Raw genomic sequence first — 27,214 nt, forward strand, 5'->3', positions numbered from 1 at the left:
CCATTAGAATACATGAAATGTAAATAAAAGATAAGGAGTTGGGTTAGCCTGGGGACAGTGGAGATGGGGAGGTGGGTGAAAGCAGGTCATATGTCACACCTGTCTGAGGTACAACAGAGCAGGTGCCAGGGCCAAAAGCAAGGTAGAAATGAAGTCCATATGTGACTGTTTACCCTGTGGTGATGGCCCTTTTCAGAGGAACAGTGAAGGATGTCTCAGATGAAAGGCTACAAATTTCATTTGGAAGACCTCACTTTTGAGGGGACAGCATGACTTCTAGATGAAGAGATTTAAAATATAATCTATAATAGGCTCCTAGAAGTCAGCAGAAAGGTGAGCCCTCAGGAGACCCTGGAACGATGACCTCTTCAGGATATAAATACCAGGGTATATTTCTGACATGAACATTTAATCTGAGCTCTTTCCCATAGCATCTACATCAGTATCTCAAGCTCTAGCTCCAGCATCGCTGTGTCAAGGCACTGAGGAGGCTTCAGGAGGTTCTCTTCACTCGGGCAGGGAAGGGTGCAGTGTCTTTCCTAAGCATCTCCTTTAAAGAAAGATAGTTCCGTGGAGAAGTGCTGGCCAAACAAATGTCAATGACAGAGTTAAGATCTCCAGCACCCACATGAAAAGGGGTAACTAGCCTGTCATCTCAGCATGCTGGAGGTAGAGACAGGAGCTGGCTATCTAGACTGGCTTGATTGGTCAGTTCCAGGTTCACCAATTCAAGTGGAGAGTGACTGAAGACGGTTGTTATCCAGTTGTTCTCCACCTTTGGTCTTCATATGTTTGAATACACAGGCACATACATCTTCACACACATGACACAAATGATCTCATAGACAGGCAAACACACATACAGAGTTCTTCACTATACACACACATACATATATGTGTATATACATATACATATACATATACATATACATATACATATACATATACATATACAATGTGTGTGTGTGTTGGTTTCTTTGCCAGTGCTGTGATAAAATACCTCAACAAAAGCAACTTCAAAGTGAAAGAGCTTATCCTGGCTCACAGTTCCAGGTTACAATCTGTCGTTATAGGGAGGTTGCAGAGTCAGTTGTTCCAGATCGTTGGTCACGTCCCAGCCACACTCAAGAAACAAGGAGCAGCAAATCAAATATGATGAAGGGCAGGATCTTCTGCCCAGGGGACAGTCTCACCCAAATTAGACAATTCTTCCCATATCAATGAATGTAATCAAGATAATCCCTCACAAGCATGCCTAGTGGTTACTCTAGATTCTGTCAAGGCAACAGTTAACACTAGGATTCACACACACACGCACACACACACACACACATTCTCTCTCTCTCCCACAGAGGTTTTCTCTAACAGGTGTGGTGGTGTTGGTGAGTTTTTCATCACTATAGTAAAATAAACACTTGATATCATTAATTTATAAAACAACTACTTATTCTGGATCACATTTTTGAGGTTTCAGTCTACTCTGAGGCCTAGGGCCCTTGGTGGTGTATCATGGTGTGAGCATAAGATAAAGTTTAAGCTCTCACACCCTACAGAGGAAATCAAAGAGAGCAAGAGGAAGAGTCCCACAGTTCTCTTTAAGTGCAGCACCTAATATCCTGGTTTCCTCTCACTAGGCCTGTTTAAAAGCCACAGTGCCTCCCAGTCACTCCAAGCAGTGGGGACCAGGCTATCAACAGATAGTCTTTGTAGGCAATCCAGATGTAAACTGTATCATGTGATCTTTCCAGAATCATGATGCTCCAGATATTCAGAATAAATACCTTCAGAAAACACCAAAGTCCTAGTAATGGGGCGGGGGGGGGGGGCTGGGGGGGGGAGACTAAGGCACCTCTTTATCCTTTTTCACTTTATAGGATGGAGCAAATTGAGGCAAGCAAGAAGCACATAATAAACACTGAGTTGATGAACGTCTGGTGCCTACTACTGAGAGAGGAGAAAGCCCGTAAGAGTAGGGGGTGTAGAGGCTCAGCTCACAGAAGAGCATGGTCCTCTTCAGAGGCTATCAAAGCAGCCAGGGTTCTGAGTTTCTTATTCTTGCTTTTCATTAGCAGGCAACCACTGGCATCTCTCAAGGCCACACCCCTCACTGCTCATCTTTGTGCCTGCTCACTCACACAGCCTGCAGGATCAGTCATTAGTTCTTAAGCATCTGAACAAAGATGTCTGTCTCCTCTAATCCCCGAGAGAAAGCCATTCTCCCCTCCAACTACCCTCATAACATCAATTGATTTGATCTATGCTTCATCTTACCCAAACTCTTGACTCAACCTCCTCTTCTGAAGAGGAGCTAGTGCCTTGGTAGTGTTTAGGGTTCCAGCCGCTGCGGTCCAGGGGTGGATGTGACTTTTGACTGTAGCTTTTTGTACATTGGGATGCTGAGCCTTTGCAAGGGCACATATGTGGTTCAGAGAGCAGGAACATGGTGGACAAGGAGGATAGAAAAGGTGCTTGTCTTAGTCATTGTTCTGTTGCTATGAAGAGACACGGTGACCACAGCAACTCATATAAAGAAAACAGTTAATTGGGGCTGGCTTACAGGTTTCAGAGGTGTAGTCTATTATCATGGAAGGAAGCATGGTTGTGCACAGGCAAACCTGGTGCTGGTGAGGTAGCTGGGAGGTCTACAGCCAGATCTAAAGGTAGGAGGGGGGAGAGGGGGAGGGGAGAGGGAGAGAGGGGGGAGGGGGACGGGAGAGGGAGAGAGAAAAAGGGAGAAAGAAAGAGAGACTGGGCCTGACTTGAGAATTTGAAACCCCAAAGTCCACTCTCAGTGACACACTTCCACCAAGGCCACACCCACTCCAACAAGGCCACACCTCCTAATCCCTGTCATAGAGCACCAATCCCTAATGATTTAACATTCAAGTCTACCAGCCTATGGGGGCCGTGCCTACTCATGCCACCCCAGTACTTCATTGTTCCTTCCTGCCTTCTTGTGCGTTGAAGGCTCACGTATGCTCTTTCTCCAGTTCAGCACTAAAGAAGGCAACAAAAACATGAGACTCAAGAGAAACACATCATGAAAGGTCTATCTACTGCAATGCCTCTCATGATCTGTGAGCATCCCTGAACAATCTGCATGACAGTCCAGCAGGGCAAGTGCCTGGTGGGAGCCAGAGGGATTTAAACAGGCTGCTAGATAACTGTTATTCAGAGGCTGCTAGGTATTCAAACAGAACTGTTTTCTGACACATCAAGGAGAGTGTAGAGCCTGCCCCGAGAGAGCCGACATACAAACAGAAAGAGGTAGTTCAAGGTAAGTAACCATGCGCATAATAACAGAACAAGGTCTTTATTTTTCTCTGTGCCTGATACAGTGTCTGATACACACACACTCAAGGGATTTTCTGCACACAGAATCTGGTGGGTAGACTCTGATATTTAGGAAAACATTTGGGTGATATGCCCTGCCCCTTCCAAAACACACCTCCCTTCATCAACAAAAAGTCACAACTCTGAGCCAGGAATTTGTCCTAGTCTCACATCTGGGCATTTTAAGTTCCAGATCACGGAAGTAATTTTTAAGAGAGGGTCCTTCTTCTGTTAGGAGTTCTGGGTACAAACAGTTTAGGCAGATGAGTTCTGTGATGTCACTTCCTGTGAGTTCTGTGATGTCACTTCCTGTGAGTTCTGTGATGTCACTTCCTGTGAGAGCACCTCTCTGCAGTCCTGTGTCGCAGTAGCTCTTTCCAGGGGAGGGACAGCTCAGAGCTCAGAGAACGGTGAAGCGTGGATCAAATGGGTTGGACTGCAGGTTAGACTGGATTTCTCATTCAGGTCTACTTCCAGCTTGTGAATGTCTGTGAGGGTGTGTTGCCGAAAGTGTGTGATAGGTAAGTCAATCTTCACAACACGTGCTCCCCTCCCTCCTCCATTTCTCGTTCGTCTCTTCTCGTCTCTTCTCTTCTCTTCTCTTCTCTTCTCTTCTCTTCTCTTCTCTTCTCTTCTCTTCTCTTCTCCCCTCCCCTCCCCTCCCCTCCCCCTCCTCTCCCCTCCCCTCCCCCTACCCCTCCCCTTCCCCTCCCTCTCCTCTCCACTCCCCTTCCCCCTCCCCTCCCATGAACTTTTGGGAGTAAGCCACAATAAAAAGCCTAAAAATACATCTCCCACTTACTGCTTGTACCAAAAAGCATTTATACCAATTTAGATCTCCAAGAGCATCAAATACATGTTTTTACTTCTTTTACTTTGCCATCATTTGTTATGAGTTTCAAATTTTCCCAATTTCATGGGCACAGAATACTATTCCTAAGTCAGAACACACTTCCTGTTTTTTAGTTGATTTATGCAGGGTTGTTTATTTGTTGGTCATTTATGGCCCTTTCTTCTTAAAGTAGCCTATTTGGGTCTGTCCTATTCTTATCTGATAGGGGTTTTTCTCCTCATTGATTCCAGGGGATGTGTGGTTAGCTGTAAGTATTGTGAGTTCCAACCCTGTCTGCAGCTTGCCAAATTTGAAGTGTTTCTATAGAGGCTTAAAATTCCAAAGTATTCAATTATGTCAATATTTCCCCATTAAGATTTGTGTACGTGTGTGTATGTGTGTGTGTGTACGTGTGTGTGTGTACATGTGTGTGTGTGTGCTTATGCTGCCTAGAACATCTCCCCTTTACTAAATAAGGATTTTTTCTACATTTTTTTATTATAAGGCTTCAGAGTTCTTTTGTTATGTATATACATACACATATATTATGCATATATTATACAATATGCATATATTTGTAATTGGGTATGTAGTCTGGGTTCTCTAGAGGAACAAAGCCAACAGAACAACAATATATCAGTTGTTCCCACTACTCTTGTATGGGAGAGCACTTCTCTATGGCTGTCTTAGCTCTGGGGAGGCTGAAAACTGGTAATTATTTTGTCCACAGGCCTGGGTGCCTCGAGAGTCACAGTCTGATGCTGGAGGCCTGAAGCAATCCTGGAGAGCCACCATGTTGGAAGCTACAGAACCTGGCTCTCATATCAGGATGCTGGCAAAGAGCAGTAGCAAAGGTAGACCAAGTCAGCAAGGTGTGAGAGTAAGCAGGCCAAAAGGAAAAGGCTTTCTCCCTCAGACTTCCTTATCTGGGCCTCTGCTGGGAGGCACTGCCCACATTGGGTCACCATACCCATTTTGATTAACCTCATCAGAAAACCTATCACAGATGCGTCCAGAGGCTTCCTCACACATGGCTGTAGAACTTGGTAAGTGGGGATTCCATATTAACCATCACAGCAGGCGTGGCCTGTGCGAGCTGGTGTATTACTGTAGCTGGGGTTGATGATGTCAGTGCGAGCTGGTGTGTTACTGTGGCTGGGGTTGATGATGTCAGTGCGAGCTGGTGTGTTACTGTGGCTGGGGTTGATGATGTCATGAGAGCCTATTTCTGGATACAGCCGGGAGGATTTTCCCAAGGAGGATGGCTTTATGCTGATGGGCTAAGTAAAGAACGCTTTCACACATGTAGAAGGACATCATCTTCACACTGATGACCTAGAAGGCGCATTCACATCTCCTGCTTCAGGGGGACACACACACAGCCATTGGAGCTCCAGGTTCTTCGGCCTTCACTTTGGGACACACATCAACACCCCCTCTAGTATGCAACCACAGTTGACGGGTCCCACTAGTCTACTGGATTCTAGGTGCTCAGGCTTTTGAACTATATCTCTGGCTTTCCTGATGTCTCAGCTTAGAGAAGACTGCAGGGCTGTATACTGAGCACGCTCTCATAATGACTCCTTCCACTGCCCTCTCTTTACACATGCACATGCATGCACACAGACAGAAGTGCTCTGACTGTATGAGTGAAGGCAATATAAACATTTGTATTTTTATTTTCACTAGCAAAAATGGATGTGTGTATATATGTATATATATGTGCTACATACATATATTTATACATTTGTATACATATAAATGTATATATGCTTTCGTCACAGCTCCAAACTTTGTCTCTGTATCTCCTTCCATGGGTATTTTGTTCCCAATTCTAACAAGGGGCAAAGTGTCCACACTTTGGTCTTCTTTCTTCTTGAGTTTCATGAATTTAGCAAATTGTATCTTATATCTTGGGTATCCTAAATTTCTGGGCTAATATCCACTTATCAATGAGTACATATTGTGTGAGTTCCTTTGTGATTGGGTTACCTCACTCAGGATGATTCCCTCCAGGTCCATCCATTTGCCTAGGAATTTCATAAATTCATTCTTTTTAATAGCTGAGTAGTAGTACTCCATTGTGTAAATGTACCACGGTTTCTGTATCCATTCCTCTGTTGAGGGGCATCTGGGTTCTTTCCAGCTTCTGGCTATTATAAATAAGGCTGCTATGAACATAGTGGAGCATGTGTTCTTCTTACCAGTTGGGACATCTTCTGGATATATGCCCAGGAGAGGTATTGCTGGATCCTCCGGTAGTACTATGTCCAATTTTCTGAGGAACCGCCAGACTGATTTCCAGAGTGGTTGTACAAGCTTGCAATCCCACCAACAATGGAGGAGTGTTCCTCCTTCTCCACATCCTCGCAGGCATCTGCTGTCACCTGAATTTTTGATCTTAGCCATTCTGACTGGTGTGAGGTGGAATCTCAGGGTTGTTTTGATTTGCATTTCCCTGATGATTAAGGATGTTGAACATTTTTTCAGGTGTTTCTCTGCCATTCGGTATTCCTCAGGTAAGAATTCTTTGTTCAGTTCTGAGCCCCATTTTTTAATGGGGTTATTGGAGCTGTGACAAAAGGATGAACCATCTAGAGACTGCTATATCCAGGGATCTATCCCATAATCAGCTTCCAAACTCTGACACCACTGCATACACTAACAAGATTTTGCTGAAAGGACCCAGATATAGCTGTCTCTTGTGAAACTATGCCGCGGCCTAGCAAACACCGAAGTGGATGCTCACAGTCAGCTATTGGATAGATCACAGGGCCCCCAATGGAGGAGCTAGAGAAAGTACCCAAGGAGCTAAAGGGATCTGCAACCCTATAGGTGGAACGACATTATGAACTAACCAGTACCCCGAAGCTCTTGACTCTAGCTGCATATGTATCAAAAGATGGCCTAGTTGGCCGTCAATGGAAAGAGAGGCCCATTGGACTTGCAAACTTTATATGCCCCAGTACAGGGGAACACCAGGGCCAAAAAGTGGAAGTGGGTGGGTAGGGGAGTGGGGGGGGGGAGTGTATGGGGGACTTTTGGGATAGCATTGGAAATGTAAATGAGGAAAATACCTAATAAGAATATTAAAAAAATAAATAAAAATAAATGTATATATGTGTACATAAACACATATGTGTGCATACACATTTATGTCCCTCTGTACAAAAATTCATAGCTGCTTACATTGGGTCTTTCCTGAATTTCCCTGTTACTGACTCCTATGGGATGGGAAGAGCTCACTTCAGGAGACTTGAGCTAGCTAAGGAACACCTCACTTGCAAGACACCTTACTCAGTGGATCTCCAGACTTAAGGTTGCTTCTGTGAAAAACAAAGGGAAGTGTGGATAACTATGTTAGTCCTTTTTTTTATTCTGCCACTAATAATGCACCCCCACAGATTGTACAGATGTTAATGAAAAGTTGAATTTGGCTCACAGTTTTGGAGGAGCAAGATTTTGTGTGGGTGTGTCCGTGTGCAGTGTGCACATGTATATTCTTGTGTGTCCCTCTATGTGTATGTGTATGCACACACAAATGCATATGTGTGCTCTGATCGCTCTTCCTTTCCTATCAAGTATTCAAATATAGACTCTACCTTAATGATCTTGTCTAATCGCAGTCTAGTCTCAACTCTAAGCACCATAGTTAGGAATATTTTGTACTTTACATCAGGGATCAGTTCTCAATTCACAAACCTTGTGGTACACAATTAAGTTGTCACCCCCCAAACAACAATAGTTCATTCTTCTCGTTATTAGAATGTTCACAGACCTACAAATCCTTGAAAACTAAACAAAAAATTTGATCTAAGCAGGTCACAGAATTGGAAGGAGGTTGGTGAAGGCGTGAAACCATGTGGCATTTCATCCCTGCAATGCCGTGCTCCTAAACTGCTGGACTAAGGGGTAGCCCATACCATTGCGTGGACCTAAAGTGTCAGTCCATAGAATAGCATCTGCAGAGTCCAAGTTATAAAACCTAGGCAGGACAAAGAAACATCTCTAGACTTGTTACGTCCAATAGCAGATGAAGCTCAAGCGCAGGGCCCACTTTGCAAGCCAGTTGGGTTGTCTTCATTTTCCTGACTGTGCTCTCACTGTGGAGTGAGCTCATTTGTCACTGGGAAGCTTTTTCTACAGTTCAGTGTTATCTCCATCTGTCTTATGCCAGCAACAGTGTATGTTAAATACAGCAGCTTTGTAATGATATTACTATTGAGTCCTTTCAACCTCTCCTTGCTATTCTTTCTCTTCAAATTTTCCTCATCCTACTTAACTCTATTTGGACATGACATTGAAGTTCATTATGTCAAGGGCTGATGATAATTCTGGCATGACTATTGCTATATTGGATTCATAGACACATTTTCAGATAACTTCTGTTCTTTTATGATGGTGAATTCTCATCCATTGATACACTTAACTTTCCTATTTAATCTAAGTCTTCTCTTTCCTAAACAGGTGATTTTATTTTACACTCTCTAGCAATCTCTTTTGTGAGATTTCTGAGAGTTTTCCTTGGTGGTTGGTTTGCTGGTCTGAAAAATTGATTACTTTTGATAAACATTAAGTAATTATATTGCTAAAGTAAATGGTTTTTTAATCTGAAGGTCTTATATTCAAGAGTCTTGTTTGTTGGTTCTTATATTGTTTTGTGTAGATTTTGTTGAGTTGTCTATAAAAAATACTCCGAACACATAAAAATAATCTTAATATCCCTTCCTTCCCAATTCTTACAACTGTGTTTCATTTTCTTGCTACTTTGAAGTGTGGTGCTTTAGTAGGAATATAAATAAAAGGCTTATGTGCATTCTTTTGCTTTAAAGAAAATGCATCCAGTATATGGCCATTGTGTGTAGGCATCGTCACCTTTAATTCAAAGTAAATATAAGTGCTTCGTGCTACAACATTTTAATCTATTGAGACGATTCCTTTGTCCTTTAGTGGGACAAATAATTAATTTTAGTGACTCAAGAAACATAAAAGAAACCATTGCTTGTATATTATTATGTCTTACGTTGTAATTATTTGATTCGGATCAGCCTTGCTTTTGGCATCTGCTTGCTAAGTGATAACTGCCATTATTACCATGGACTGCTTTCCAGCTGTTTCTGCCACCATGAACTTACTTCATAAAACACGCATGGTTTCCTAAATGCTCCACGTTCTAACACAGTCTGTGGTGACCAGCGCGCTTTTCTCTGTGGGTTTTATTTGGAAGCTTTACAGTTTTGCTAATTTTTTTTGTTTGCTTTGTTCTGTAGAAAAATGATTTTATGATGCTGATTATTTTGTTTAATGAATAAGATTTGTATGGCTTTATTTCTGTTATTTTATTAATTATTTCTTTTATTTCTGAGATTATAATATGATCACATCATCATTTCCTTCCTTCCCTTTCCTCCCTCCAGATCCTTTCATGCATCCTTCACTTTCAAGTTCATGGCCTCTTTTTTCATTAACTGTTGCTATGGACATATGCATATGTATGTATGCGTGTATGTATATGTATACATACACACAAACACACACACATATATGCACATATATCGTTTGTTTTTAAGAACAGAAAATATTTTTCTATTATTATTTTAATGCCTTTTTATTAGTTATTTGTTTATTTTTCATCCAGATCACAGGTCCCCTCCCTCCTCTCCTCCCAGTCCCTCCCATGGGTATCAACCAATCTTGGTATATCAGGTTGCAGTAAGATTGGACACAGCTTTTCTATTGAGGCCAGACAAGGCAACCCAATTAGGGAAACGGAGTCCAAAGGCAGGCAGTGTAGTCAGAGACAGTGTGGGAATGGGCATACCTGCACACTCCATTCAGAAATTTCAGAGATGCTAAACCTTCTGTGTGGAAGGAACAGGGAGAATGGCTGAGCTGCCAATGTCCCAAGGCAGGAACTGATGGGGGGGGGGGGGGCAGAGAGCTTGACTTTTGGTACCCATTCAGGTAATCAGTTCTCAAATTAAAGGAGCAGGAGTAGCAAAAGCTAACAGCAGCCTCTAAATTCCAACCCAAGCATACAAGACAAGAGTAAAGATTGTTTTGCTCCAGAAATGTAGTCTGCTGAGTTGAGGTTTGTGACACTCATTTGTTTACTGAACGGAATATTTTGAGTGCTTCTAATGCTTCACATTCCCTACCAATATTAGGACTGTGCAGATGAATTAAGCAAAATCCTTTTCCAGAGCCGACCTGATGGCACAGTGGGCAAAGTGCATGCCAGAAAGTCTAGTGATCTAAGTTCAATCCCCGGAGCCCACATAAAGCTAGAAGAGACTATCTCTGCATGGTCGTCTTCTGATCTTCACATGCCCCCTGCCACAACAATAGTAATTAATAAGAATGAAACATAGATCATACTTCTCCAACGTTTCTCATGGAAATAAGGAAATAACAGAGAGTTGTGTACGTTGACTAGGAAGATAAACTCATAGAATGCAAGTGGAACCCCAGCACTGGGTGCTCTCTGCTTCCTGACTGCAGATACAGTGTGGTCGGCTGCCTCACGCACCCACTGCCACAGCCTCAGCACCCCCAAGGTGTGAGTTAAATAAACCCACTCTTCAACCCAGAACAGGACAATCGATTCCCACTGCCTCCCTCCTCCTCCTTCTCCCATCCCTAGCCTCTACCTATACTTTGGTTCTTGAAGATACATAGTGCGTGAGAAAAGTGACCAGGTCAGAGCTTTGCGGTAGCCCTTTGGGTAGAGGCTAGGGATGGGAAAGAGAGTGAGAGAGCAGGCAGTGAGAAGGACTTCACCTCTCTGTGCTTACTAAGAGTTAACAGAGAGCAAGGAGGCTTTGAGATGTTTCTGTGCCTACCCACACTACCTAGCCACCCGCTTCTGCTCCATAGGAATTATGCCCTGCATTATGCACCAGGCTATTGCTTTGATTGGTATTTTTATCTCATCCTATAGACTGGGAAAGAGGGAGGGACCAGAATGAGCAGACAACTTTTCTATAGTCACAACAGCTATTACAGTGCGAGCTGAAGCCAAGTTTCAAGCTGACAACCGAGTCTTTGCTCTTGACCTCCCTCTGAATTCCTCACTGTTTATGTTCATGTCTCCCCCACCCCCACTGTGGTAGTTTTAGGGCTGAATGGCACTTTGAGGCCTTGCCAGGTCAGCACCGCATGGATAATTGTATTTGTCTAGATATTAATATTTGTCTCCTGAGCTTGTCAGTGACGTGAAGACTTTGTTAAATGATGTGAATGGATGCCAGATAGAAAAGGAATCAACCGTTATGTCTGTGATGAAGTGTTATAAGTCAGGATGGTGGCTAGAAGACACACAGTCTATAGAATTTTCCAGTTATTAGAAGGTCCTAGAGATGTGTGGATCTCCTCCAGACAAGAGACAGACAGATAAACAAAGATAGACATAGAGAGGTAGGTATATAGGTAGATCGATACACATATATTTAAGTGCATTAGGCATTAAACATCATACATGTAGAATGTGGGGGTTTGAATAGGCATGGCTCCTATATATTCAGGTGTTTGAATGCTTGGCCCATAGGAGGTGGCACTATTAGGAGGTCTGGCCTTGTTGGAGTAGATGTGGTCTTGTTGGAGGAAATGTGTCGCTGTGGGGGCAGGTTTTGAAGTCTCCAGTGCTCAAGCTATGCCCAATGTGACAAACAATTTTCTCCTACCTGCAGATTAAGTAGAAGAATTCAATTCTTCCAGTGCTGTGTCTGACTGGATGCTGCCATGTTTCCCACTATGATGATAACGGACTAAACCTCTGAAACTGTAAGTCAGCCCCAAATGAATGTTTTCATTTATAAGAGTTGCTGGGGTCATGGTGTCTCTTCACAGCAGTAAAACCCTAACTAAGGCACACATCTATACATGTGCAAATGTATATGTGTGCATTGTAATTAAATATCATATGTATGTATGAGTTTTCATATTTCCTGCTGATGTGCAGTATTTCCATAGTGCTTAGCCACCTTCATAAGTCAAGAGCATGAACAGAAATGAAGTCCTGGGCTCAAATCGCATTGTTTTCCCAGTTACCACTCCAAAGTAAAGAGTAAAACTACAGGCTCCAGGAACATAGTGGGTGCTCCATACTTTGTTTCCTTGGGAACAAATTAGAATGTGCACATGCACAGCAAATTCACGGGCAAGGTGGGATTCTTACACTCCATTCACAGAGCTCCAGCGTGCTTACAGTATCCCGGGCTTTCCAATACAATTACATGAAAGGCACAGCAGACACAGGCTAGGAGAAAAAAGTGACAGAAAGTTTGTTTTAAACAAAAGCAAAAGGTTTTAAGGTTATAAAATAACTTCCCAAGTGCAGCCCCTCCACCGTAGTGCGCTGGTGAGGTAGTCATGCTGAGGAGATGGATGAGAAGCACCGAGTGAGGCAACAGAGGCCAGTGCTCAATGACTTCAAGTATGGTTTATTATTCAAACGTGAGGAAGGGAAATGCAGAGAGTCCTCAACACACTGCTGACACTGGGAGAGTGTTGAGGCACAGACTACTGAATCAGGATGTTTAGAAACCGTTCTCAAATTGTATGCCTGGACAATCAAAGCAAATGCATGGAGAGAGAAGCATTCTGAGAGGTGCTGGAAACGCCTAGGAATCTGGCTTTAATCACCAGAAGATTCTCAGATAGACTTAAAGGAAGGTAGCTGGCCAGAGGGAAACAGCACAGGGTGTTAGCAAGCAGTTCCTCCCGTTGGACCTTGGAGGGGGGCGGGCAGCTAATGATGGACAGCTGTTCCTATTACATAAATTTCACTATGTTGTACATACATTTACCCATAAATATGCAACTAAAACACATGGTGGCCCCAAACCACAAATGCAATGAGATTATGAAGATACTCAGAGTACAATAGCAATGAGCATATTACAATAGCCCTAAAGGTGTACGTTTCTTCATGTTAACTAAAAACTATCTAATTGGACTTAAGACCTTCTCAACCAGAGATAAAGCATTCCTAGTTCTGCAAACCTAGCTAACTACCCAGGGCTAATGAAGTCATGGATTTTGGAGGATAACCCACAACCACCACTTTTTTAAACCAGCACAGTCCCCAACTACATCCTAAATATTTGTCCTTATATGCATGGATAAGTATAGTCCTCACCTCTCATCAAGAAAAAAAATATCTTGCCGGGCATGGCGGTGCACGCCTTTAATCCCAGCACTTGGGAGGCAGAGGCAGGCGGATTTCTGAGTTCGAGGCCAGAGTTCCAGGACAGCCAGGACTACATGGAGAAACCCTGTCTCGAAAAACCTAAATAAATAAATAAATAAATAAATAAATAAATAAATAAGAAAAAAGAAAAAGTCTGCAACAGACCAAGACTCTTAGAAAAAAAAAAATCACAATTAAAAAAAAAGCAGCGTTCTGGAGCCTAGTCTCAACTGATATATATCTACAGTAAAGCTCCCCTACCAGAGGCTAAGGAACACTGAAGAAGAAAGCATGGGAAGATAGTAAGAGCCCTCAGAGGCTCCGAGAAGCTGCACCTAGAAAGTCTCATCATGCTTACCTAAGTATGAATTAAACAAGGATGACAATAGAAGACAGACTGATCTGGACAAGAAAAAGCACACAGGCCTCAACCCTACACAAAGAACCGCAGGCAACTAGGGAATGCGGAGAGTGGGGGAAACAGTCTTCCCCAGGGAGGAGCACACCGACTGGTTATCCGGTACCAGGCGGTCAGCCTTGAAAGCACATACATACATCTTCATTATATGGACTAAACAGGTTATGTTAGGAATATATGTGTTTATACATATACATACACGTAACAACAGTTAATGAAAAGGGAGGTCACAAATTTGAAGAAAGAGCAAGGAGGGCTACATGGGAAGGTTTAGAGGCAACAAAGGGAAAAGAGAAATGATGAACTTAAAATATAAAAAAAAGTAATTATCAGCCACAAATGTTGGATGTTCAGTGTCAGCTGACACTGGGCCCTTGGGCCATTATTCTCCTGACATTTTGGAAACGTGTCTTTGAGACTGCTCACGTTTCTGTGAATGTGTGGTGTTCTTTTTGCTTCAGTTGCCATAAGCAAAAATGTAGGGGCGAGGGGGAGGAGCTGTACCATGCCCACCGCCACCTGACAACCCTCTGGTCTCCATGGCTCCTGTCCACTGACTGTATCAAGAGGAAGTGCTCTGTAAATTGCAGGCGGAACCTGTGCAACAAGTATCCATAAAAGAACAGCCAGAGGCTCAGATAAGGAGGAGCATTGTCAGGGTGAGGCTGAGGATGGGGTGAGCTCTCCACTGCCTGCTGTCACCCCGAAAAGCTATTTATTCTTCAGTGTGACAACTGTTTGGGAGAGGGAATTAGAGAGATCCCCTGAAGTCCGCTTAGTTGAAAAGTCTCACTATGTGAATATCGGTGGGCTGACCACACGGTGCTGGGGTGAAGTGGGTGATGGAACAATTCTATTTAGAGGATGATCCTCAAATACTTCTAATCCACTAGACCTCTTGCTTCTTTTTTATAAATCCCAGGGAGAGTCGTACTTAAGGCCCTGATCTTTCAATTTTCTCACCCCATATCCAATTACTATGTCTCACATATTCTACCTGAGAGATATCTCCAAGTCCCTCACTCTTCTAGAACCTTCTCAGTGCCTCTATCAGCTCCCTCGAGGCAGTGTACCTACTTCAGACGATTCCTTCTTCCTCATCGGAGGAGGTACCAGTTCTGTCTTTACAACTCATCCTGTCTTTGTAACGGAATCTCAGTTGTCCATCTCGCCTGTGCCTGCCTTTCCACCCCATACACTGCGCTATTCAATGATTTCTGGTTCCTTGAGGCTATGTACTGCTAGAGGAAGACACTGACTCCTTTCAGATCACCACCAAGCTATCAGCTCCCAGAAAGTTTACCTACCTGGGGAAAGGCTGGGGCTCTGTCTGTGTAGGAGCCTGGTTGGTCACACTGAAGGCTCTGATACTCTTTCATCTTCTGTCTCTCAATGAATAAGTGCTTCTCAATGGGTTCCTCCGTGCCAGGCTCTGTCTTCTCTGCTAAAATGAATGGCTCTATTTCAAGCCTTCTACTGGCATCTCAGTTTCTAATGAGTTGAGTAAAATCTGCAGCTGTAGGCAAGACTCTCTCAGTCGGGGTTCGTTGTCCAGCGCCCTAACTTTCCAGCCACTTATGCAAACATCAGTTCCCAAAGCTCATACAATATCCCACACTGTTTGGTCTGTTCTTCAAATCTTGCTCCTATTCCATCGTGCTCCATTGTCTGCCGGGCTTGCCATCCACGGTTCTAATGTCTCACTTCAAAGCCTTTCCTAACTTCCAGAAAGAGTTGGGCTATTGTTCTTCACATTGTCATAAACTTCTATAAATAGTACCCAGGGCTGGGAGTGTAGTTCAGTGGTAGATCACTGGTCTAGCATATGTGAGGACTGGGTTTGGTCCTCAACACTCCAGGCAGAACAGAACAGATCAGAACAGACAAACAAACAAACAAACAAACAAAATAAAGCTTGCCTTGTACTTCTCCCTTCTCTTTAAAATCTGTACTAATTTTGTTCAAATGTATACTGGAAGAGTTGTGGTTTCCTAAGCTCAAGGGATAGAGAGATAAACTTATTAATTTGGTGTGTATGTGAAGGTCAGAGGAGTCAGTTCTCTTCTTTCACCATGTCAGTCTAGGCTCTCAAACTTGGGTCACCACTGTACTATGGAGCACCTTTAACAATTGAGCCTGAATCACTAGCATGAATTAACAGATTACAAATGGAGCAGAGCCTCATTCAACCTATGGACAGCCTGAGCAGAACACAAAAGTTGGGGAAGGGAGCATTCTCTGTCTCTCTCTGTTTCTCACCCCCGTCTCTGTCTCGATGTCTGTCTCTCCCCCTCCCTCTCCTTCCTCCCTCCCTCCCCCTCTCCTCTCTCTCTCCCTCCCCTTCTCCCTTTCCCTCAGCTTCCTTGAAATCAGCTGGGAAATCAGTCCCTGAATATTGATGAGAATAGACAATAACAGCTGGGCCAGAAAGCACACCGTCGGTTCTCCAGGGTTTCCAGTTTGCCTCCTGTGTACATTAGGATTTAGCCTCTGTAAGCACAACACACACACACACACACACACACACACACACACACACACACACACATTTATGGAGAGAAAGAGATATAAATAAATAACCTATCTCCTTACCGTGTGTGTATTTTCATATTATTCCTGGAACATACACTCAATGTATCTTGAACATGTCATACTAATTTATCTGTATATAGCATATATATCTTGAATGTATGTCAATATCATATAAGTTTGTCAGTCTATCTTCCATTCCTCTGTCCATTTCCTCTTGTTTTCCCTATCTGTGGAACTCTGAATACTGCATACACCCGCGAAAATCTTCTTTGAGAACATGACATTTATGCTGAGCTCTGAAGATTATAATAATAAAAAAAAGGAACCAGAAAAATAATTCTAGCAAAATGGGAATGTGAAAATAAAGCCCGAGGCAGGAAGAACCAGCGCACAGGCAATTATGGGGAAACTAGACTAGAGAGGGAAGGAGGGGCCAGACAAGGAAGGAGCTTGAAGCCTGCTCCTGAAAGCGTCAAAAAGCTGAACACCCGGCTTTCAGTAAATGTCTGTCTGACAAAAATGAGTTCCTGGTAAGTAATTTCCAAAACAGCGAGAGCAGTCCTCAGACTCCGGAACAAACAGAGTTTTTATCCCCATTTTTTGATGGTTTTCACAGAGGTGAGCATGCTGGAAGGGGAGAAGGCTGATAAAAGCTGGCCGCATCCTCTCAGAACATCGGAGGACAGGAAGATGGGAGAGCAGCCTTCCGCCTCGCCAGCCGTTCCCTAACATTTTATCAGTTTGGCGGGTTTTGTCTGCATTTTGCAGAACATACAGGCAGTGGTGATGATCCCCTTTATCTAATATCCTCAGCAGAGATCACAGGCTTAACAGGAACAGGGAAACTTCTCCTCCCAGAAAGCCAGTCCCGGCTCTGCACAAGAGCGCCCTCTTCTGTGCAGTTACAGACTGGCCCTCGGAGGAAGGTTGAAAGGACCCGTCAGGCAGGCCAGGGGCCCCAGTGAGCCCACAATCCGCCTTTACCCCACGGAGGTGCGGAGGTGCGTACATTCAGGATCCTTCTAGAATTAGCCATGAGAGTGAAGGGATGAAGAGATTAAATTCAGGCCACTTCCTGAAAAGAGAAAGGAAGCGCTTTCCAGCTAGGGAGAATCTACTTCCTGGTTCAACATGACAAATGGAAAAGGATGGATACCCAGATACAGTCCTGTCAGAATCCATGGTCAGAGGGATGCACAGAAGTGAACAGGAGGGGTAGGCCGACATGTGCCCTGTGCCGACAGAGATGGGGGAGGTCAGCGTGTCCGCAGCCAGCCCTGGAGTCACATAGATGAGGAAACTGGACCTCTGGGACAGTTCAACACCTGCTGCCTGCAGTGTTTCTTGCCTTCTCACTCCTGTGAAACCCTCTTTGCTCCCCAAAGACTTTCACCTCCACTTTCACATCATCAGTACATATATGGTTCTACGTGCCTGCCCCACGAAGAACCCACATATGGAAGAAAACGTGTGTTGTATGGTCTAGAACACACCATCGGATCCTCAAAATAATCATGCCAGTCAAATAGGCCAGATATATACTTCCAGTGTATTCAAAGAACTGAAGCCCAGAGACGTGAGCGATTTCTCCGCAGACACACAGCAAATACAAGAACTAAGTAAGATAAGCACGCCAAGGAAATGCATGTGTCATCCTGTTAGAGACAAATCTGAGCGGCAGGAAGAAGCCAGTGGTCATTATAGATGTTGCTGAGGGCACGATGCAGATTTTAGTGACTGTTAAGGCTTGGGTTTGGAAGGCTCCCAGTCACTTTTTCTGTTACTGTTCAGGACTTTAAGCTAAAACAACAGTGTGAGTGTGGGTCTGGAAAGGTCAGATCTCACTGTCATTCCTCTGATGTCATACACTTGGTTTTGAGGCATCTCACTGGCCTGGAACTTATCAGGGAGATAAGGTTGGCTGGTTCGGGAAACCTGTGGTTCTGCCTGCTTCCACCTTCCCAAACCCCAGGGTTCTGCCTGTCTCTATCTCCTCAATCCCCAGGACTCTGCCTGTCTCCTCTCCAGCACAGACATTGCAGGCAGACACCACCATGCCTGGCTTTTTATATGGGCTCCGAGGGGTTGAATTTTCATCCTCATGCTTATAAGGCAAGCAAGCCCTTTACTGACAGAGCGGTTGGTTGCTGCACCAGCTTAGTCAGAACACCTCCTACAATGCACGGTTGCAAAGGCCTTTGACTCTTCCCAGAGTGTCACAGCCAGTGGGATTGCTTGGGATAAGCACAGGATCCCGACGGCAGAAAGCAGAGGAAGAAACACCGAGGAAGAACGCTTCAATTCTCCTTCCTTCCCGAGTTTCCCTTGTCCTCACCCCTGAGGGTAGCAGACCCCTGACTTTTATTTCCTCCGTTTCACTTCCGACTGCATAGACATGTCTTTGGAGATTGATCCCTCCCCCCTCCTTTCCCCACAACAGAAAAAAGACACACTCAGCCTCCCTCCCATCCTGATAGCTTCACACTCAACCCTAATCCACAGTCTGAGGTGACTCTTGTGCCGAGCCCATTTTTGGAGGACACAGCTCTTCCCTTGCCACCCTATTGTATGCAGAGTCCATTCTGTGCACAGAGCCCACCAGCACGTGGAGGCTGGGGCTGAGGCACATTCTGGACGCCTGTTTCCAGGTGATTTTTCAGCTCCCTATCAGGACTTAGCAGCCCTGACTTTCCTGATGGGAGAAGACTAATTAAAATGACAAACCCAACATTGATTTATTACCATTGGGATGAAAACAATAAATAAAACCCGACATTGCTAATGGGTTCTTTCTCTCTGTGTCTCTTTCTCATCTCTCTGTGTGTCTATCCTCCCCTCACCCCCCACTGCCCCTATCTACAACCAAAAGTGTGCCACCTGTCTTTCCCATTGGGCTTTTTTCACTACTTCCTCATCATGATAGAACTATTTCCTCCTTAGATAGAACACACACACACACACACACACACACACACACACACACACACACCAGGAAGAGTCTAGAGGCTGAGGCATGTAGGCATCTGGCACCTCCTCTCATCTAGAGGAAGCGTTAGCACTTGTACTTGACAGGTGAGAAACCAAGGTGTTCAAGGGTTACCAGATTGAGGGAGATGTTAGAGCAGAATATCAACGGGCTCTGTCTGTCCTTTGGTACATCCAGCAGTTCTTTCTTCTCCCACAGCTCCTTTTAAAAATAGTTAAACAACAACAACATCTTAGTAAAGACAGGACACTGCAAGGTGCTGATCTCTAGCTGGGGATTAAGCACCTTGGTGGAAGGGAAGTAGGCGTGTCTCCTCTCAGAAAGAGGCTGGCACTCCAAAGGTGGTGAGACTTTGCCATAATTCCCTGCATCCCAGTGATACCTGCAGCCTGATCTGTAGGAGGACCAGAGGCGCCCAGTGCCCGTGTGCTCAAGCATAATCTCAATTGTGTTACACCCTTCCTTGACTTATGCATGTAGAGCCTCTCCTGGCCAATATATCTCATTCCTCTTCCTTCCATAGCAGCAGCATCCGTGAGCCTTGGGCATCCTTTCAGGCTGCTTGCTATATGGGAGTCCCTGACACAGGTCACCCTGAACAACCAATTGAAAACACCTCTCTGTGTTGATCAACTTTCCATAGCTTTGACCAAGGTACTCAATTGGATGGAGGGATATTTATCCTGTCTTCAGGCTGTGACGCTTCAGTACTTGATCCATTACTTAGGCCTAAGATGAGGCTGAACACCATGGAAGCAGGAACATGCAGGGGAGGGCTGGAAGGAGGCTGCAAGAAAAGGTGGAGACCATTCATGACCCTTAAAGACCTGCTCCCAGTGACCTACTGAGCCTAGATATGCCCTGTCTCCCAAGGTTTCCACTAGCTCCCAAAATAGCCCACCAGCGTGGGATGAAGCGTTCAACGCTGAAGCCTGTGTCATTTAAACCATAGCACCCCACTACCCCCAGGACTAGCTTTATACTACTAACCTCCGTAAGTTCTTTTGAGTTTTCAGAAGTTCCCAATTGCATTTTGTATTTGCTTGTTCTTCCTCTGTAAGGGCAAGACTCAGTTGTTATAAATCTAGGACCCAGAATAGCAGCTTAGAATGTAGATGGGCATCAAAAAGTGTTTGCGGAATAAATGGATGGAAGTCCTCACTATATGAAATGATTAATCTCCTTTTACCACCGAATCAAGTTCAAGTTAAACAAATGATCAGAGAAGTGTCTCATAAGCTGCTGTTTGATCCTGTGGCACCTCTCATAGTCTGTGTTAACGGTCCACAGTCAGGCCAGTCACACAGTCCACAAGACGGGAGTTGGCTTTTCCACAGAACAGTCATCGCTGGACTCCATGAATAATGGGAGAGTGGTTGCTTAAGATGAGAGTGGAGCTAAGGGTGGGGAGATGGCTTGGCAGTAAAGCACTCGCTGTATCGCATGAGGCCTTGTAGCCCATAGAGCCATGTGAAAGACAGACACAGGCAGCATGCTTCTCTAAGTCCATGGCAAGATGAGAGGGGAGACATTTGAATCCCAGGGATACAGCATGCCAGCCAGCCAGGCATGTATACTAACAAACAATGAAAGACCGGGTCTCGGGGCAGCTGAGATAACACAGAGCATGGGAATTTGTCTCTAAGCCTGGTGACCTAAGTTCCATCCCTGGGACCTACCTTCATGGTAGGAGGCAAGAACCAAGTCCTGAAAGTTGTCCTCTGACCTCTTCACAAGCACCATGGCAACCGTGCCCACAAGAACACGCACACCCATGTGTACGCATTATTCGGAACTTGATGGTGTACCCTCTTATCTCTATGTACGATTTAACTTATGTAAAACAGAGAACTCCACACAGGTTAGCATTTCTCTGCATTAGCATCCAATGGTAGTTAAAGGGCTGTTATTGGCCTGTGGGCTTGAGTTTTATTTCTAGATTCTTCCACTTTATATCTGTGTGATCTGATGTGATAGCATGGTACTCGTCTCATTATCTCCATAAGAGACTACATCATATTCCTTATCTATGGTATATATGAGATCCTAGTAGAATCCAGAGTGGTTTGAGGAGTAAATGAGACCAGTGTGTATTGATTTCATAAGACTAGACGTTCAAAATGTTAGGTATAGCAGTATTGTATTATCCTGTTGGCCAAACCCTTCTCAACTATTCAATGTATATTACCATTTAACTTTCATGGGCTTTAGCTTAAGTAGGTCATTAGTATCCAAAGTGCTAGATTATAATTATATGGGTGTCTCACCTCGGTGCCCGACATGATGACTTACCATCAATAAAGAATTTAATTTCATCTGCTAATCACACTTTAGAGTGTTCAGAATAAGTCTAAGGTCTCGAGAGGATAGATGTCCTCCGTGCCACTTAATGCTGTCACCCGCACCAAGTCACTGGACGATCTCATTACATTCTGAGGATGGCGTTCCCAGGTAAGTTGGTTGTCTGAATATCATACAGGGCACCTCCCTAAAACTAGCTGCTGCAGCCTATCACAAGCCTAGGTCATCTGGTGCGCACACACGCACACGTGCGCACACACATCAATCAAAAGGGAAACTCATGCAATCCAGGATGTAGCAAACAAATGCCTGAGACCCCTATTGGTATAGAAGCTACTCCAAACGATGGTTCAAGGTCTAGTACAGGAAACACACAAGGCTGCTGCACAGTTGCTTGCTGTCAAGCACTACTTAGATGACTGTATGTGCTGCACTGTTGTGTCATGGATGCCGCTGTGTTATCATGAGCACTACCACACACATGTGAGCCATGAATTCCCTTCTCACATTGTGATGGCCACAAGGTCGCTGGATGAGAGGAACATTTGAGTTCATTTTTACTTATTTATTTTATTTTTATTTTACCTCTCATGCATGCATATGTATGGTTGTGTGTGTGTGTGTGTGTGGTGTGTGTGTGAATTCAAACATATGTGTGCCCTGGTGGAACATGTGGAAGTCTGAGGACAACCTCTCTTTGACCTTGTATTCTATAGTGTCTTTAAAATAAATGAATCACCATTACATTTATGTCTTTATTATTCCCCCCCTCTCAGTGTGTGTGTGTGTGTGTTCACATGCGCGTGCGTGCACTGCCAGTCTGGGATGCATCTGAAGGGACCGTACTGCAGATGGAAGGCTGAGATTGGGAATAATTCTCACTGTGAAATAAACTGCAGTTTACCGGTTAGCTCAATGGGATGGCTGGGGGTTTGGTTGCCATTGTTGTTTTGTTTTTATTTCTTTTTTTTTTCTTTTTTCTGGAGGACAATGAACTCCAGCTGCATTGTTTAGAATTATTGTGTGGAAAATGAAAACTTGTCTCAAAAGCCACTTCATGAAATCATGTCTGCAGCTTTCCCAGGCTTGGGACTGGGAGAGAGGAGGAAGGAGGGAAGATCTGCCATGTAGGGTGAGTGTGGAGGAGAGGAGAGCCACCATGCCCGAGAAGCACACAGGACAGGGAGACATGGCTGCCACGTAAAGGAGCCAGAAGAGTGCAGCCCAGAGTGCAGTCCAATTGGGTCCAGGGCAGCCAAGATAGAATATAGAACCCACAGTCGGGATTTATTTATTAGCTATTAATTTATTGCACACATTCAGACATCACCAGTGTTTCTGTCAAGATTCAGTGAATAGGGAGTGATGAGAGAAAAGTGGATATGGTGAGCGCTTGGTCTGTATTCAGCTGAAATCTCTCCAGACTTGTTGCTTTCAGACTCTTGCCCTGCTTGTTCTTGAAAATGTCCCCATCCTTGTCACAAGCCCTTCTTCTATTTACTGCCAGGGTGGTTTCTGAGGTAGTCACAAGCACAGATAATGAAGCCCGTGTGGATCCCTTTGTGTTATGGTTAAGTGACTCCTCTTTCCATTCTGTTGCCAGTTTGTGACTGAGGCATTCCACAGCCTGTCTTTTCACTCTCCTTCAGTCCCTTTTACAACAAACACTTCTAAAATACTGGCTGCAGAGAAAATCAAAAGCCTAGGAATTCCCCAGCAAGGCTGCCTCAGTCAGTATGACATTTCATTTTGGAATCCCAGGGGGTCAAGACACCCTGTGCAGCCTTGGCCTGCTGGGGGGATAATGAGCCTTTGCCTTTTTTAGCCTCTTCCCTGAAGTAACCGAAGCTCCTTCTCGGGGTTACAAGCAGCACACTAGCACTACACTTCGGGGAAGGGCCCAGTCCACTGACAGACCAGTTAATCCTAGCTGGGTTTGGCAATGACTAAGTTTGCACAAAGCTAATCTTCCCCAAGCATGGGCTTTGAGAAGACTGGCTTTCTAAAAGAATATACCGAACTGCTTCCTCAGAGTCTCCTCAAATTTAGTTTTTATTAGTCTGCAGACCAACACAGTCAAACAACACATCTTCTTACACCATGCCATTCTCAATTCACTGAGAATAAACTCAACTGCGAAGAACCAATGCAACCCTGGTTGCAGATAGGACAATGAGGTTCATCCACAGACTTTTACAAGGAGAGATGAAAATGGATTCGTTAGGATTCATTCTCACATCAATACTGCCCCTTCCCACCACATCTCACTAAAACGTTGTAAAACTCAGCTTTTCTGACGATACCTCATGCAGTCATTGGAAATTATCCATCACTTCATGTTGAAATTCATTTCCTGTCTAGAAACTAGGGTTCAGTAGAGAAAGGGAAGATTCACGTTGTTAGTCAACATAGAAAAGGTCCTGTTTGTCTCACATAGACCAGACTTAGAATGGAGATGCTCTTCCTGTTTAGGGAGAGAACCCATTCACTTCCCTTAGATGTTGGGATGCAATGGTACATGGCCAGCAGAAATAACCTTGTCCTTGGCTGGAAAGATCTGGATATTCCTCACACACAAAGGAGCAATAAGGAGAGGTGGAGAACAGAGAGGCTGTGCTTTAAAAACATAGTCACATCTTGACTTGAGGTTGTTATGTAACTTCAGCACGCATGGCCTTCTTGTCTTTGAGACTCCAAGTGCCTTAAGCAAGTCTATGTAGAAAGAGGTGCTGTCCTGCTTTCCTTTTGACTTAGCACGGGAGTGGCTGTGCAGCCTTAGCAGAGGACTCTGGCTCCTTTACACAGGACATACCCTACTTTCAAGTGAGTATCGAACAACCGACTTCTTTTGTTACAAACAGAGGGAAGTTCATCTCCAGCCCTCCCTACTTTCATTCCTTTAAATTTTAATTTTATTTCATTGCATGTATATGAGCATTCTGCCTACATGTATTTAAATATACCGCATGTGCCTCTGGTGCCTACAGTGGCCAGAAAAGGAATTGTAGTTACAGATGGTTTTGAGCTGCCACGTGGGTGCTGGGAATCAACCTCAGATTCTCCAGAAGAGCAGAGCAGCCAACCATCTCTACACACACACACACACACACACACACACACACACACACACACACAAACACCTCTTTTTAACTTCAATTTTTCTTTTTCTTTTGTAAATGCATGGGTAAGTCACAATTTCCCTTTAGCTCCTTCAAACATCTATGGCATCAAGCATCAATCACCGTATCAAAGTATGTATGGGCTTAATACACAGGTCTTCAGAGTGAGCAGAACCCGCAAAGAATAGTACAGCTGAAAATGTCTCCAGCCAGTATCCTTTATAGTGGTCTGTGAGCCCATAAACATTGTCTAAATATCAGACAGGGAAGCCCAGAATAAAGGTGCTCGCTATAGTCTGAAAGTAAGGACACGCTCTCGCTCTCTTACTCTCTTGCCTCTCTCTTGCCTCTTGTCCCCTTGCTCCCCATTTCCTTCCCCCTTCTCTCCACCTGATCACGGCCAGCCCCTATTTCTCTACTCTCTCCTTCTCTCTGCCTTTCTCTGCCTGTACTACCCTCTTAACTCCCCTCCCCATGCCCTGAATAAACTCTATTCTATATAAAAAGAAAAAAAGAAAGAAAGAAAGAAAGAGAGAGAGAGAGAGAGAGAGGAGAGAAAGAGAGGAAGAGAGAAAGAAAAGAAGAGAAGAGAAGAGAAGAGAAGAGAAGAGAAGAGAAGAGAAGAGAAAAAGAAAAAGTAAGGCCAGTGAAGATGTGTTTGTCTCTCTAACAAAATCCAATACAAGTGAAGTTTGAGCTTAGAAATCACTGTTGCAATCATAAAGGGATACTTTTCTTTAAAACCTTTTCCTACATACTTGCTACAGAAGTGCTTGTGGGAAAGTCTGGCTTTAAAGAAGCCAGAGAAATCCATAACTGAGATAGTGAGGAATGCAGAGGTCACCGCTCATTTTAGACAAATCTGAAATCAAAGTAGCCCTGAGGTGATGCCATGAAAATTAGGGGAATTTTTTTTATTATTAATACAAATTGGATTTGTTCTCTTTCAGAAACAGAGGGCAGGGCAGCCCAAGGCATCTTCCTTCTTGTAACTGTATCTGCTCCATTGCAGATCGCCTCTCCCCCAAACAACTGTTAATAGCTTGGTCCCAAGAAAAGCGATACTGTATTTTAGCTTGTGTGGTGGGACTGTTGCCTAGCACTGCAGTAAATTTTACACAGCAGTTGGCTGTGGGATCAAACTAGCCGGGCTAAATGAATTAAGCAATCGTATCATACTGCAGGGCGTATTAAGGAGCATGCCCGAATTAGGGCACTCGATATTCCTGTCTCACGGTCCCACTTCCGCCCCTATAATGCTTTGGCCCAGCAGGCTGTAATTTGATATTGAACAGGGTTCTGATTAAGTAGATACAGTGAAATAACAGTGAGTTTTGGTTGCATTAGTGGAGTTAAATGCACTTTATTAGCGCTCATTAAGAGGAATGGGAAAGGGAGAGGTAAGGATTCATTAGCCGAGAGCAGCCCCCAAGAGGCTGAGCGATTAAACAGCTCAAGGGGCCAAGCGCAGGATCCGGGCCACACGCAGCAGAGTCTAAAAGTGCGTCCTTTCCCCCGTGACTAAAATGTTTGAGAATAGTTTGGGGAAGAAATGTTAGGTCCAACTGCAGGTCAGCTGAAAGTATGTGCTTCTTTTCCAGAGCTGTTAATTTGACAAAAGGCAGAAGCCCCATAAAGAGAGCGCAAATTATGATTTATGTTTTAGAAGAGAAAGGAAGTTGTATACGTTTGGGAATTTGGGGCTAGGGGCCTGGGGGTAGGGTGGAATCCTGCTACCAGCTATTCAGTTTTAAAGCATATTCCGTGAAAACGGCTTTTACTCTTCGTTGATTTTAGAGGGAGAAACACTTCCAGTAGAAACACTTATACACAAAGCGAATTTCTTTCCTTCTTAAGCGCCTCATTAGTAACGCCTGCCCTGTAAGAATAAATTCTTTCCAGCTGGAGGGATGGCTCGACAATTAAGGGTGCTTACTGCTCTTCTCCAGAGTCCAGTTCCCAGCCCAGCGCCCTGTGACTCCAGGTCCAGGGGATCCAACACCCTCTTCTGGCTGCTCGGAGCACCTACGAGCACTTGGGTATACTCATTCGCACGTATAAACAGCAGCAACAAACATAGTTGTTGTTGGGGTTTTTTAACTAACAAAAGATGAAAAATTTAGCAAACATGATCTCCCTGATTCAACCATGACCTAAGTCGCTACTTTTTTAAAAATGCTGTGACAGGTGGTCTCTTCCAGGTCTCCATGGCAGCTTGGCTTTCTTATTTTAATATTTCTTATTTTAATATTTTGACGTATTCAGGGGTGAGGACTGGACCTGGATCAAATCACATGCATATACCCAGCCACACCCTGGTACTCTGAAATGAAATACCCCCACCCCAAGTGAAGTAAATGCTATTTTAAACCGCCATCCATCCTTAATTAAAAGTCATTAAGTATACTTTTGAGCTAAAGACTTATGTAAATTTTAAACAACTCTGGACAGCTGAATTAGGGAGTCTGATTGTTCCTGTTGTATCTGATGTTGTGTTAAGGTC

The 27,214-nt window shown here is 44.2% G+C and overlaps 1 long non-coding RNA gene across 2 annotated transcripts in view; it reads left to right on the plus strand.

Moving 5' to 3' along the window:
• Nucleotides 1–3,707: 3,707 nt before the first annotated feature.
• Nucleotides 3,708–27,214, plus strand: part of LOC147006291 (uncharacterized) — a 128,059-nt gene continuing 104,552 nt past the window's right edge. Inside the window, exons 1-2 of one of the 2 annotated variants that reach the window (XR_015046617.1) lie at nt 3,708–3,854; nt 11,854–11,947. This is a non-coding gene — a long non-coding RNA (uncharacterized LOC147006291). Of the gene's footprint in view, nt 3,855–4,903; nt 5,212–11,853; nt 11,948–27,214 lie in introns of those variants that run through there. The other variant, XR_015046618.1, reaches the window with a different exon arrangement.

The sequence above is a fragment of the Mus caroli genome, unplaced genomic scaffold, assembly GCF_978045245.1.
Source record: "Mus caroli unplaced genomic scaffold, Mus_caroli_1 scaffold_1, whole genome shotgun sequence".
NCBI classification, from domain to species: domain Eukaryota; kingdom Metazoa; phylum Chordata; class Mammalia; order Rodentia; family Muridae; genus Mus; species Mus caroli.